Source organism: Jaculus jaculus, chromosome 2, assembly GCF_020740685.1.
Source record: "Jaculus jaculus isolate mJacJac1 chromosome 2, mJacJac1.mat.Y.cur, whole genome shotgun sequence".
In the NCBI taxonomy this organism is placed as follows: domain Eukaryota; kingdom Metazoa; phylum Chordata; class Mammalia; order Rodentia; family Dipodidae; genus Jaculus; species Jaculus jaculus.
Genome location: NC_059103.1, coordinates 123,699,168 through 123,711,090, shown reverse-complemented (window position 1 = coordinate 123,711,090; position 11,923 = coordinate 123,699,168).

Sequence of the window (11,923 nt, the reverse complement as noted above, 5' to 3'; positions counted from 1 at the left end):
AGAAATCAAAAAGAAATCAATAAATTCATAGAATCAAATGATGATGAGAATACAACATACCAAAACCTTGGGACAAAATGAAGGCAATCCTAAGAGGAAAATTTATAGCTCAAAGTGCCTACATGAAGAAATTGGAGGGGGTGGAGAGATTGCCTACAAAGCCAAAGGATCCCAACTCAATTCTCCAGGAGCCACATAAGCCAGATACACAAGGGTGCTCAAACATCTGGAGTTCATTTGGAGTGGCTGGAGGCCCTCTCTCAAATAAATGAATAAAAAACATTTTTTAAAAAAACTAAAATGAAATTGTAAAGTTCAAAAGTAAACAAGTTAATGCTTCACCATAAGGTCTTGGAAAAAGAAGAACAAGGCAAACCAAAAATCAGTAGGTAGGGCAGGAGAGATGGCTTAGTGGTTAAGCGCTTGCCTGTGAAGCCTAAGGACCCCAGTTCGTGGCTCGGTTCCCCAGGTCCCACGTTAGCCAGATGCACAAGGGGGCGCACACGTCTGGAGTTCGTTTGCAGAGGCTGGAGGCCCTGGCGCGCCCATTCTCTCTCTCTTCCTTTATCTGTCTTTCTCTCTGTGTCTGTCGCTCTCAAATAAATAAATAAATAATTAAAAAAATCAGTAGGTAGGAAGAAATAATAAAGATTAAAGCAAAAATTAATGAAAAAGAAACAACAACAAAAAATAAATTCAAAGAATCAATGAAACAAAGAATTGGTTCTTTGAAATGAGAAACAAGATTGATAAACCCTTAGCAAATCTGACCAGAAGAAAGAGAAAGAGACAAAAATTTATAAAATTAGAGATGAAAAAAGCACCATTATAGCAGACACCAAAGAAATTAAGAAAATCATAATGACATACTTTAATAATATATATACCTCTCAGTAACTGATGATTTCCTTGATTCATATGACCTACCAAAATTAAATCAAGATGGGATAAACCATTTAAATTGACCTATAGCAAGTATAGGGATCCAAGAAGTTATAAAAAGTCTCCTAACTAAAAAAAAGTCCAGACTCAGATAGATTCACTGGTGAATTTTACCAGACCCTCATGGAAAAACTAACACCACTGCTTCTCAAACTTCTCCATAAAATATAAAAGGAAGGAATTCCACTGAACTCCTTCTGTGAATCCAGCATCACCCTTATACCAAAACCAGACAAAGACAGAACAAAAAAAGAAAACTCAGACCAATCTCCCTCATGAACATAGATACAAAAATTCTCAACAAAATATTGACAAACAGAATACAAGAAGATACCAGAAAGATTATTCATCACAACCAAGTAGACTTTATCCCAGAGATGCAAGGATGGTTCAACATATACAAATCAATAAATGTAATACATTACATAAATGGACTAAAGGAGAAAATCAAATGTCCATCTCAATAGATGCAGAAAAGGTAATCACACCTGGCTCTTGATCAACTGATTTTGCCAAAGGTAAAAAAAGATTCTTTTATAAGAAGGGTGCTAAAATAATTGGCCAACATTATGCCCAAATGTTATTTTTTCCTATCATCTATCTATTTATCTATCTATCATCTACTATCTATCATCCCTTATCTATTTTTTGCATGTATATAGTCACAGTGTTGCATATGGTGGTAGATGTATACAGTATGCACATATGTGTTCAGATGTGCATGCCCTATGGAACATGTAGAGGCCAGAGGATAATGACATGTTCCCTCTTCCATTGTTCATTGTTACCTTGAGACAGAGTCTCTTACTGGTTCTGGAGCTTGCCATTTTTGCAATCCCCAGCAATTCTCCAGTCTCTGCTACCTACAGGACTGAGGTTAACAAGCATGCTAGGTCACACCCAACTATTTTTGTCAGTGCTGGTGAATGGCAGTCTTGGACCCCCTTAGTCCTTCAGACTTGCATGGGAAGTGTTCTTTGACTGCTGAGCCATCTCTCTCCAGCCCCCTTCTTTTTTTCTTTCCCTTCTATTTTTTTTTTTTTTTTTTTTTTTTTTTTGCAAGGTAGGTCTCACTCTAGCTCAGAGTGACCTGGAAATCACTATGTAGTCTCAGGGTAGCCTTGAACCCATGACAATCCACTTACCTCTGCCTTCTGAGTGCTGGAATTAAAGGTGTGCACCACCATGCTCAGCATCTTTCATATTTTTAAAGAGAGTCTCATGTAGCCCAGGCTGGCCTTCAACCCTTATCTCTTGCCTATACCTTACCACTCAAGTACTGGGATTATAGGCTTAAGCCACCATAACTCCAACACAGGGCCCCAAAGATAATTTTAAATGAAACCAAACTTCACATCCTAAGCCAACATTAACTTTTAAAACATAATACGTTTAGTGGGTAGGGAGATGACTCAGTGGATAAAATGCTTACCACATCAGAATGATGACTTGAGTTCAGAGACCCGGTTCCCATATAAAATGCTAGGCCTGGTGCTGGCCCTAGGGCTTACTGGCTAGCTAGTCTAGCTGAATTTGTAAGTTCTAGTTTCAGCAAGAAACCCTGTCTCAAAAGAAAAGGTAAGCCAGGCGTGGTGGCACACACCTTTGATCCCAGCACTGGGGAGACAGAGGTAGGAGGATCACCATGAGTTCGAGGCTACCCTGAAACTACATAGTGAATTCCAGGTCAGCCTGGGCTAAAGCAAGATACTACCTGGAAAAAAAAAAAAAAAGGTGGAGCTGGAGAGATGGCTTAGCAATTAAGGTGCTTGCCTATGAAGCCTAAGGACCTAGGTTTGACTCCCCAGAACCCATGTAAGCCAGATGCACATGGCACAGGCATATGGAATTCCTATACAGTGGCTGCAGTCCCTGGCACGCCTATTCTCTCTCTCCCTAATAAATAAATAATAAAATATTGTAAAAAAAAAAAAAAAAAGGTAGCTAGTGAAAGAGGAAGACACCAATGTGGACAGGGGCCTTCATGCACACACATGCATTTGCACACATACATGTGAACATGCATGCATGCATGCATGCACACCACACATACATTTCCCCCCCCTAATAAATCATTATCACAGATCTAAATGTAAACCCAGGGCTGGAGAGATGGCTTAGAGGTTAAGCGCTTGCCTGTGAAGCCTAAGGACCCCGGTTCGAGGCTCGATTCCCCAGGTCCCACGTTAGCCAGATGCACAAGGGGGCACACGTGTCTGGAGTTCGTTTGCAGAGGCTGGAAGCCCTGGCGCGCCCATTCTCTCTCTCTCCCTCTATCTGTCTTTCTCTCTGTGTCTGTCGCTCTCAAATAAATAAATAAATAATTTTAAAAAAATAAAATAAAATAATAAAAAATAAAATAAATGTAAACCCAATTTAAAAATGTCTGAGCTGGGCATGGTGGCCTTTAATTCCAGCACTTAGGAGGCAGAGGTAGGAGGATCACTGTGAGATCAAGGCAACCCTGAGACTACATACATAGTGAATTCCAGGTCAGCCGGAGCTAGAGTGAGATACTACCTCAAAACAACAACAACAACAAAAAATGTTTGAAAGAAACAGGAGAAAAGTCTTTGTAGCTTTGGGCTAGATATGTTAGATCTAATACTAAAAATTTAAATCATCATTTATAAAAGAAAACAATTGACAAACTAAACTATATCAAAATAAAAAGTGCCACTTCCAAAGACAGTGTCAATAGACTGACAATGTAACTTAGTGGTATAATACCTGCCCAGCATTCATCCACAAGTCCCCGTGTCTCAGCACTGAAGAAAGAGAAAGGGGTGGGGGATGATTTCACCAACACAAACAGAAGCCCTTATGAGCCAAGCAATGTGCTATGTGCTTTACAAACACTAACTTCTTTCAACTCTCACTAGCCAAATATGTTTCCATTTTTTCAGATGGTGAAGCTGAGGCACAGAAATTCAGTAACATACCAAAGTCACACAGCCAGTACTGCTTTAAGCCCCAGGAAATGTTCCAGGTGGCTCTGCAGGTTCAGGTTTGGGGCTGTGGAAAGCTGTGTTGTGCCAGGTAATGTCCGCTGCAAGGCATCACAGAAATAGTCATTACAGGATTCATATTAACATTGGAAAGCACGCTTCATCCTTTGACTGAAAATAAACCGAGCAACACTGCTCCTGTTTGACTTCTTCCCTCTTCTTCGTTTCCAAAGAACAGAGAATAACATTATATTGAGAAATGGAGAACTCAATAAGCAGAAAATTCATAGCAGTTGTTTTCTCTAAAGAGTTTAGAAATCTTTTGAAATACAAATTAACTGAAGGTTCTTTGGTCTTGGACCCCAAAAGCTATGTGTACTAAAAACAGGAAAGGACTAAGATGGCTGAAGTCTTGTTTGAATTAGATTTCCAAGTGATATGAACTCTTAAAGCTACCATGTTCCAACTGACTCTTCCTCCTTTACCCTTGCAAATGGCACTAGGGTCACAGCATACTAGAGTTTCAGAGCCCAGTGCTGTTACATAAACTTGAGTCTCTCTGTTATACAGCAGTTTAAGGGTTACCTGTTAAACAGATGGATCTTGTGCACCCTGTTTAGGCTAAATATGACCTACAGGATTACATTACAACCAGGATACAGCTGTTTGTGACTAAGCCCTTATTCTCCTAGCATCAGCCAGCATTATACACCACCAGACATCTGGTTCCTGTTTTCATTATTCCCTTTCTCATTCTATCCTAATTTCCTTCCACCTGTTGGCTACCAAGCTCCACCACAATTAATAAAGTGTGTCTGACTGTCTCTTTTCCTCCTATGACTGTGAGGACAGTTTAGTCATTCTTTTAGGAAGGATGGGGGCGAGCAACCCAAGGACTCTTAAAGTACATTCTGAAATGGAAGGCTGAAAACCCTCACAGTCCCTCTATAGGTGACTAATTTCCTCCCCCACTTCCTATGAAGAACTTTTCCTGGAGGCGGAACCAGCCCCTTCATAAGGACAATTGTAAAACTGATGAGAGGAAAACCTGCAGCATCGTAAGGAAAGGCAGTGGCTTACCTAGGGCCAAAGCACCAAACGGTATCTCATAGGTTTATTTCCACACTTTATCCCCTGTTGTAGCACATGTTGTGTTTAAATTTAAGTTTGTTCATTTCTATGCAAATAGGAAAAAAACAAAGAAGTTCTCCTTAATCCCAGGTAGCCTCTATACCACCAAGGAGTTCCAACTGGAGCTAGCCCTGTGATTTGCTGAGCATGTATAAGGCACTGGTTCAATCTCCAGCATTGCACAAGAAGGGTAGTTAAGAGTTCAATACAACCATTGTGTCTTACAAAGATTGGTACTGCATTTAGGTTTAAGAAAGGTGTTGAGGACTGGAGAGATGGTTCAGTGGTTAAGGCACTTGCCTGAAAAGCCTAATATAAAAACCTGGGTTTGATTCCCAGTACCCACATAAAGCCAGATACACAAAGGAGTGTATGCATCGGGAGTTTGTTTGCAGTAGCTAAAAGCCCTGGCACACTCAGTCTCTCCCTCTCTGTCCTTGCAAATACATTTTTTTTAAAAAAAAATGTATTTTTAAGGTGTTGAAGAGATTGTTTAGTGGTTAAAGCATTTGCCTACAAAGCCCAAGGATCTAGGATTGATTCCCCAATACCTACGTAACCCAAATGTACAAGGTGGTACAATGCATTTGGAGTTCACTTGCAATGGCTAGAGGCCCTGGCATGCCCATTCTCTACCCCCAACTCTCTCTCTCTCTCCCAATCTCTGCTTCTTTCTCAAGTGAGTAAACTTTTTTTTTTTATTAACAACATACTTCTTATGGATACATCATGTGTTGGTACCTTTTTTTCCCTCACCCTGCCCCCTTCCATTGGGGACCCTCCTCAGTGGAGTTGCAGGTACTCCCTATGGGATTGTGGGTTATGCATGTGGGAGCAGCAGTCAGTTATTTGGGAGTGGGAGGGAACACCTCTGGGCATGATGTCTCAACCTGTGGCTCTTAACAATCATTTTGCCCCCTTGTCTCCAAAATTCCCTGAGCCATGGTGGGTGAGTTTCTAGTCTACTTCAGTGATGAGCTTTTAGGAGCCTCTGGATCTCTGCTGTGGTAGGTGTTGTGGTGGTTTGAATAGAATAGAAGGCCCCCAATATATTCAGTTGCTTGTTTGTAGTTTACATCTGCTGGCTACCTGGCTGGAGGCAATGTCACTGGGTGATCTTAAGGCATGGTGGTGGGTTTCTGATTTCAATCTAAAGATATGCAAACTGTGCCTAGCTGGAGTTCCTGAAGTGTGCTGTGGCTTTTGACCTGTTAGGCTTGTGCTTCTTCTCTCTCTGCTTGGGCCTGTGAAGGCAGGCCAGCTTCTTCTGCCATTATGGAACTTCCCCTAGATCTGTAAGCTTCAATAAATCCCTTCCTCCATAACTGTGCCTGGTCTGGAAGTTCATCTCAGCGAACCTAAATCTTTATACTACAGGTGTTGAGTATCCTCAGGGTCTATCTCCTTCACCTCGGTGCTGATTATCAGGTTCAGCATGGAAGCAGCACTCTTGCTCGTTTCCCCAGTTCCGCTGTGGTTTCAGCTGTGGCTTGGCTGAAGTGCGAGGAGTAGGTTATCTCCTCTGGTCTCCCTACCTTCTGGAAAAGAACAGATTCTCCAATGGAGAGTGAAGTTAGCATAGTTTAAATGGGATAAGCATTACTAATTTAGGGAGAACTTGACGTATGTAATCCCTCCTTTAGCCAAGATTAGTGAGAGCTTGCCACTGGAAAGCATAAACTTTGTCTCCATAGGATCCTGATCTGGTTCCCAATTCCAGATATGCTGAGCAGATCTGTTACCCAATCAGAAAGCTATTGGTTACCCACCAAGACTGGGTGCCACTATTGCACTGGAGTGTACATCATGTCAGGGTGTTTGCTTCTGAGTAGCTTAGACCTCTGGTTGCTCAGACCATTGTTAGCCAATTTCCCCCAGTAGCTCATGTAGGGCTTTCCAGCACTAGATAGGCTAACTGTCTGGGGACTGGCTTTCTTTGATTCCAGCCAGGTCTCTCCAAGCTCTGTGTCATCAGCTTATGGTGTCTTCAGCAATATGGTCTTACCTTTTGTCTCAGGTGGATAATCAAGTGCTTTGACCGAAAGCTGTCTTGATTTGGGGACCTTGTAGGTCTCTGATCAACAGCTCAATGTGGGTAGCAGCCAATATCTGGTAGTGGGAGTTGCAGGCCAGAGACAAAAAAAAATTTAATTTTTTTTTCTTTTAAGCTTAGGCTTCATCCCACCCTCTCCAGGGCCCTAGTTTTCAGGTATTTCCCCCCTTTACTCCTTTTGAGGGTTACATCTTTTAGTCTATCTCCAAGATAAAGGCTTATTTGGCACTAGTTCATTTTGGATTTAGTTTCATGTTTTACCTCCTTCCATCCATAAGATCTGGGCCTTGAGTTGCCTACCAAGTATGTCAACAACTTGATCATGTAGGTCCTGGCTAGGAACCATAGATAAGTGACACTATGTGGCATTTGTTTTTCTGTGATTGTGTGAGTTTGCTGAGTATGAGTGACAAGTCTGTCCATTTTCCTACAAATTTCATTGTATCATTTTTGTTCATGCTAAGTAGAATTCCATTGTGTAAATGTACAAAAAGTGGGGGGGGGGGGCTGGACAGCCTGATGTGATGGCACATGCCTTTAATCCCAGCACTCCAGAGGCAGAGGTTGGAGGATTGCCATGAGTTCAAGACCCTGGGACTGCTGAGTGAATCCCAGGTTAACCTGGGCTACAGCGAGACCCTACCATGAAAAAAAAAGGGGGGCTTGACATGGTGGCATTTGCCTTTAATCCCAGCCCTTGGAAGGCAAAGGTAGGAGGATCCCTATGAGTTCAAAGCCACCCTGAGACTACAGAATGAATTCCAAGTTAGCCTGGGGCTCACGAGACCCTACCTCAAAAAAAAAAAAAATGTTGAATGCATTGTATTTTAAATCATTTCAGAATAAAGGAGCTCAGTTTAAACACCCTAATAATAAAGTGCTCAGAAAGTGTAGTGTATTTTCTAGGGCGGAGCTCAGCAGCAAAGTACATGCTTCTCATTCCCAAGGCCTTGGCTTAAGTCTCCAGCACCAAATTAAATAAAATAATTCTGAGGTAATAAGTAAGCTGTGAACAATACAAAATCTATCCTTTTGGTTTAAACAAACAAAACTGGTTAGTTACCTCCAGGAAGTGGGCCAGGCAACAGTGACCAAATATGGATTGTAGTTCTCTTAAAACTTCAAGAGTGAGGGAGGGAAGGAATTTCCATGGGCTTTTTTTTATAATCATGGAAAATACTAATAAAAATTTAAAAAAAAAAAAAAAAACTTCAAGAGTGGCTGAACATGGTGGCATAGTTTCCGGAGGTAGAAGACCAGTTCAAAGTAATCCCCAGCTATGTAGCAAGCTTGAGGTCAGCCTGAGCTGCATGAGATAGTCTCAAAACACCACATAACTTCAGTACTACATAAATTTCAGAACAAATATGAATTTTAGTTCTTAAAGTTTTGAGGGGCTTTTCTCAGCTGTGACATAAGGAGAATAAAATGTAATCAATTTTCTGTCAATATAACACTGTTCCTTTGTAGTGTGGCATTCATTGCAATCACCTTATATTCAAATGTAACTTTTTATTTTGGTTTTTCGAGGTATGGTCCCACTCTAGCTCAGGCTGACCTGGAATTCACTATGTAGTCTCAGGGTGGCCTCAAACTCACTGCAATCCTCCTACCTCTGCCTCCAGAGTGCTGGGATTAAAGGCGTGCGCCACCACTCCTGGCCAAATATAACTTTCTACATATCTAACATTGGAAGTATAAAATTACTGCATGGTCAAAATAAAAACAGACACAGGAGGCTGGGCAGTCTGCATGTGTAAACTGCTGGTGTGGTGACGTGTCACATCCCTTTAATCGCAGCCCCCAGGACACAGAGGTAGAAGGATTGCTGTGAGTTCAAGGCTAGCCTGGGACTACAGAGTGAGACTCTACCTCAACAAACAAACAAAGCAAACCTGTGTGTATCCTGTGTTTTGTTTTTTTTTTTTTTTTTTTGTATATTAAAATTCCTACCCTCCCCTTCCCCCCTAGTCTCAAGTGTTTAAACTACCTGTTCCTCAGCTGGTGGCAATTTGTAGAGCTTTTGGGAGGTGGAGCCTTGCTGCTGGAGTTGTCGTTGGGGCCTGACATTGAGGTTTATTAGACCAGCATACTGGGTATTCACAGCTAGCTCACTCAGACTGCCACCCGGATGATGTGATGCCCTGGTTGCCTGCTCTACCATGCTTTCCCTGTCATGACGAAATGTCCCCACAGGACTGTAAGTTGAAATCTTTTCCTTCCATAAGCTCCTTTTTTTAATGTGGGGGTGGGGAGAATTGACACACCAGGGCCTCTAGCCACTGCAGTCGAACTCTAGACACATGTGCCACCTTTTGTACATCCGTCACCTGTGTGTCTGACTTACATGGGTTCTGGGGAGTCAGAATTGGGTCCTTAGGCTTCACAGGCAAGTGCCCTAACCACTAAGCCATCCCTCCAGCCCCTATTAGCTACTTTTGGACAGGTATTTTGTCCCAGCAGCACAGGGAACTTTTCCTCCTAAGTAAGATGCAAACACAGTCTACTCATCCCAGATGGGCTCGGATGATAGTCCAAAGTACAAGTGCACCAAAACCAGTTTGGTGAGACAATGAATTTATTGTCTTTATTTATTACAGAGCAGGGTGAGGGGTTGCTGATAGAAGCAATGGATGATCCATACAGAAAAGCCCACCCTGGCATAGGTGGCAACTCATGAAAGGTGCATCTCTGGAACACACTACAACCCTTGTATGCAGGTTGGCTGGTTGGAGTCTCCCCTAAGCAGTTAACCCTCCTATGACCTTAAAGGGGGGTCTTTTGGCTCTCTCGGGCTTCTTGACCTCTTAACTCTCTCCTCAGGAGGGAATATTTCAACTCAGAGAAAATTGCTCCACATGTATGAGTCTGCCTCTCAACACTTTACTGATCCTATATAAAACCTTGGAGAGTGGTCCTGTGATCTTTTCAGTTTCCATTTCCCAGATTTACTGACCTCTTGACTCCCTCTACCTTCAGGTGAAAACTGCTGTGCAACATTGATCAGACTCTGTCCCAGTTGTTTACTGCTTCTATTTGAGGAGTGGTCCTGTGTCTTTGTAAGTTTTAGTTCTCCCAGATTTACTGACTTAACTCCCTCCTCCCTCCAAGAGACAATTTCAATTTGGAGGAATTTACAACACCCAGCAACAAGAAGATAACTGCTAGATCCCTAGCACTCATGTAAAAGCCGGCTTGAGGGCACCCACAAAGGCATGTACCTGTAACCTCAGTACTAAGAAGGAAGACAGTTGGACCCCAAGGGCTTGGTGGCTAGCTATGCTAGAACTGAAGCTCTAGGTTTAGTAAATGACCCTGACTCAAAAATAAGGCTATTAAAGGCTCTTGCTTGCAAAGCCTATAGCCCCAATTTAATTCCCTAGCACCCACATAGATGGATGCAAAGTGATGCATGCATCTGGGGTCCTGAATCATCAATGAAAACGGGAAGTGGAGACAGAACTGGAAGCTCACAGGATAACTAATCTGACGTTTGTTACTTTACAATCTGGAAGTTTCATCTACACTGGCAAGAGACACCGTCTTTAGGAAGATGTACACACACACCTCAGTTGTCCTCTGATCTCACACACCATGGCATGAGTCCATACATACACACACATAAATTAAAAAAATAAATAGCAGGTCATGGTGGCGCACATCTTTAATCCCAGCCCTCAGGAGGCAGAGGTAGGAGGATCACGGTGACTTAGAGGCCACCCTGAGACTACATAGTGAATTCCAGGTCAGCCTGAGCTAGAGTGAGACATTACCTCAAAATAAATAAATAAGAAAATAAATAAGAAAAGTAAGGTGGAGCCGGGTGTGGTAGTGCATGCCTTTAATCCCAGCACTTGGGAGGCAGAGGTAGGAGGATCGCCGTGAGTTTGAGGCCACCCTGACACTCCATGGTAAATTCCAGGTTAGCCTGGGCTTGAGTGAAACCCTACCTCAAAAAAAAAAAAAAAAAAAAAAAGCTAGAGGAATGGCTTATTGCTTGCAAAGCCAAAGGACCCTGGTTTGATTCCCCAGGACCAATGTTAGCCAGATGCACAAGGGGGCACACACATGTGGAGTTCATTTGCAGTAGCTGGAAGACCTGGCATACTCGTTCTTTCCTTCTCCCTCTTTCTCTGTCAAATATATAAATAAGGAAAGTTTCATGGAAAATGCTAATAAAAATTAAAAAAAAGAAAAAAAGAAAAGTAAGGTGGAATGGTTGAGAGATACCCAGTGTTTACCACTGGCCTCCACATGCAACACCCCCCAACATATGAACACACAAAAACTAAACTTTAGAGCTGGAGAAATGGCTTAGCAGTTAAGTGCTTGCCTGTGAAGCCTAAGGACGCCGGTTCAAGGCTCGATTCCCTAGAACCCACATAAACCAGATTCACAAGGGCACATGCATGTTGAGTTTGTTTGCAGTGGCTGAAGGCCCTGGCATGCCCATTCTCTCTCCCTCTCTATCTGCCTCTTTCTCTCTCTGTCACTCTCAAATAAATAAAAATTAAAACTAAAAAAAAACTAAACTTTATAAGGACACAGAAGAGTAGCTTCCTCTTTAGATGGTTTCTCTTATAACCATCAATCTTCAAAAATATTTTGTATACTAAGACTGATGGATCAACCCATTTACTGATGGTTATATGCTACTGAACATTTCAGAATGGTAAAACAGAATAAAAGAATTACGTAGCTGGACGTGGTGCCACACACCTTTAATACCAGCAATTGGGAGGCAGAGGTAGGAGAATCCCTATGAGTTCAAGGCCATCCTGAGACTACATAGTGAATTCCAGGTCAGCCTAGGCCAGAGTGAAATCCTACCTTGAAAAAAAAAAAATTG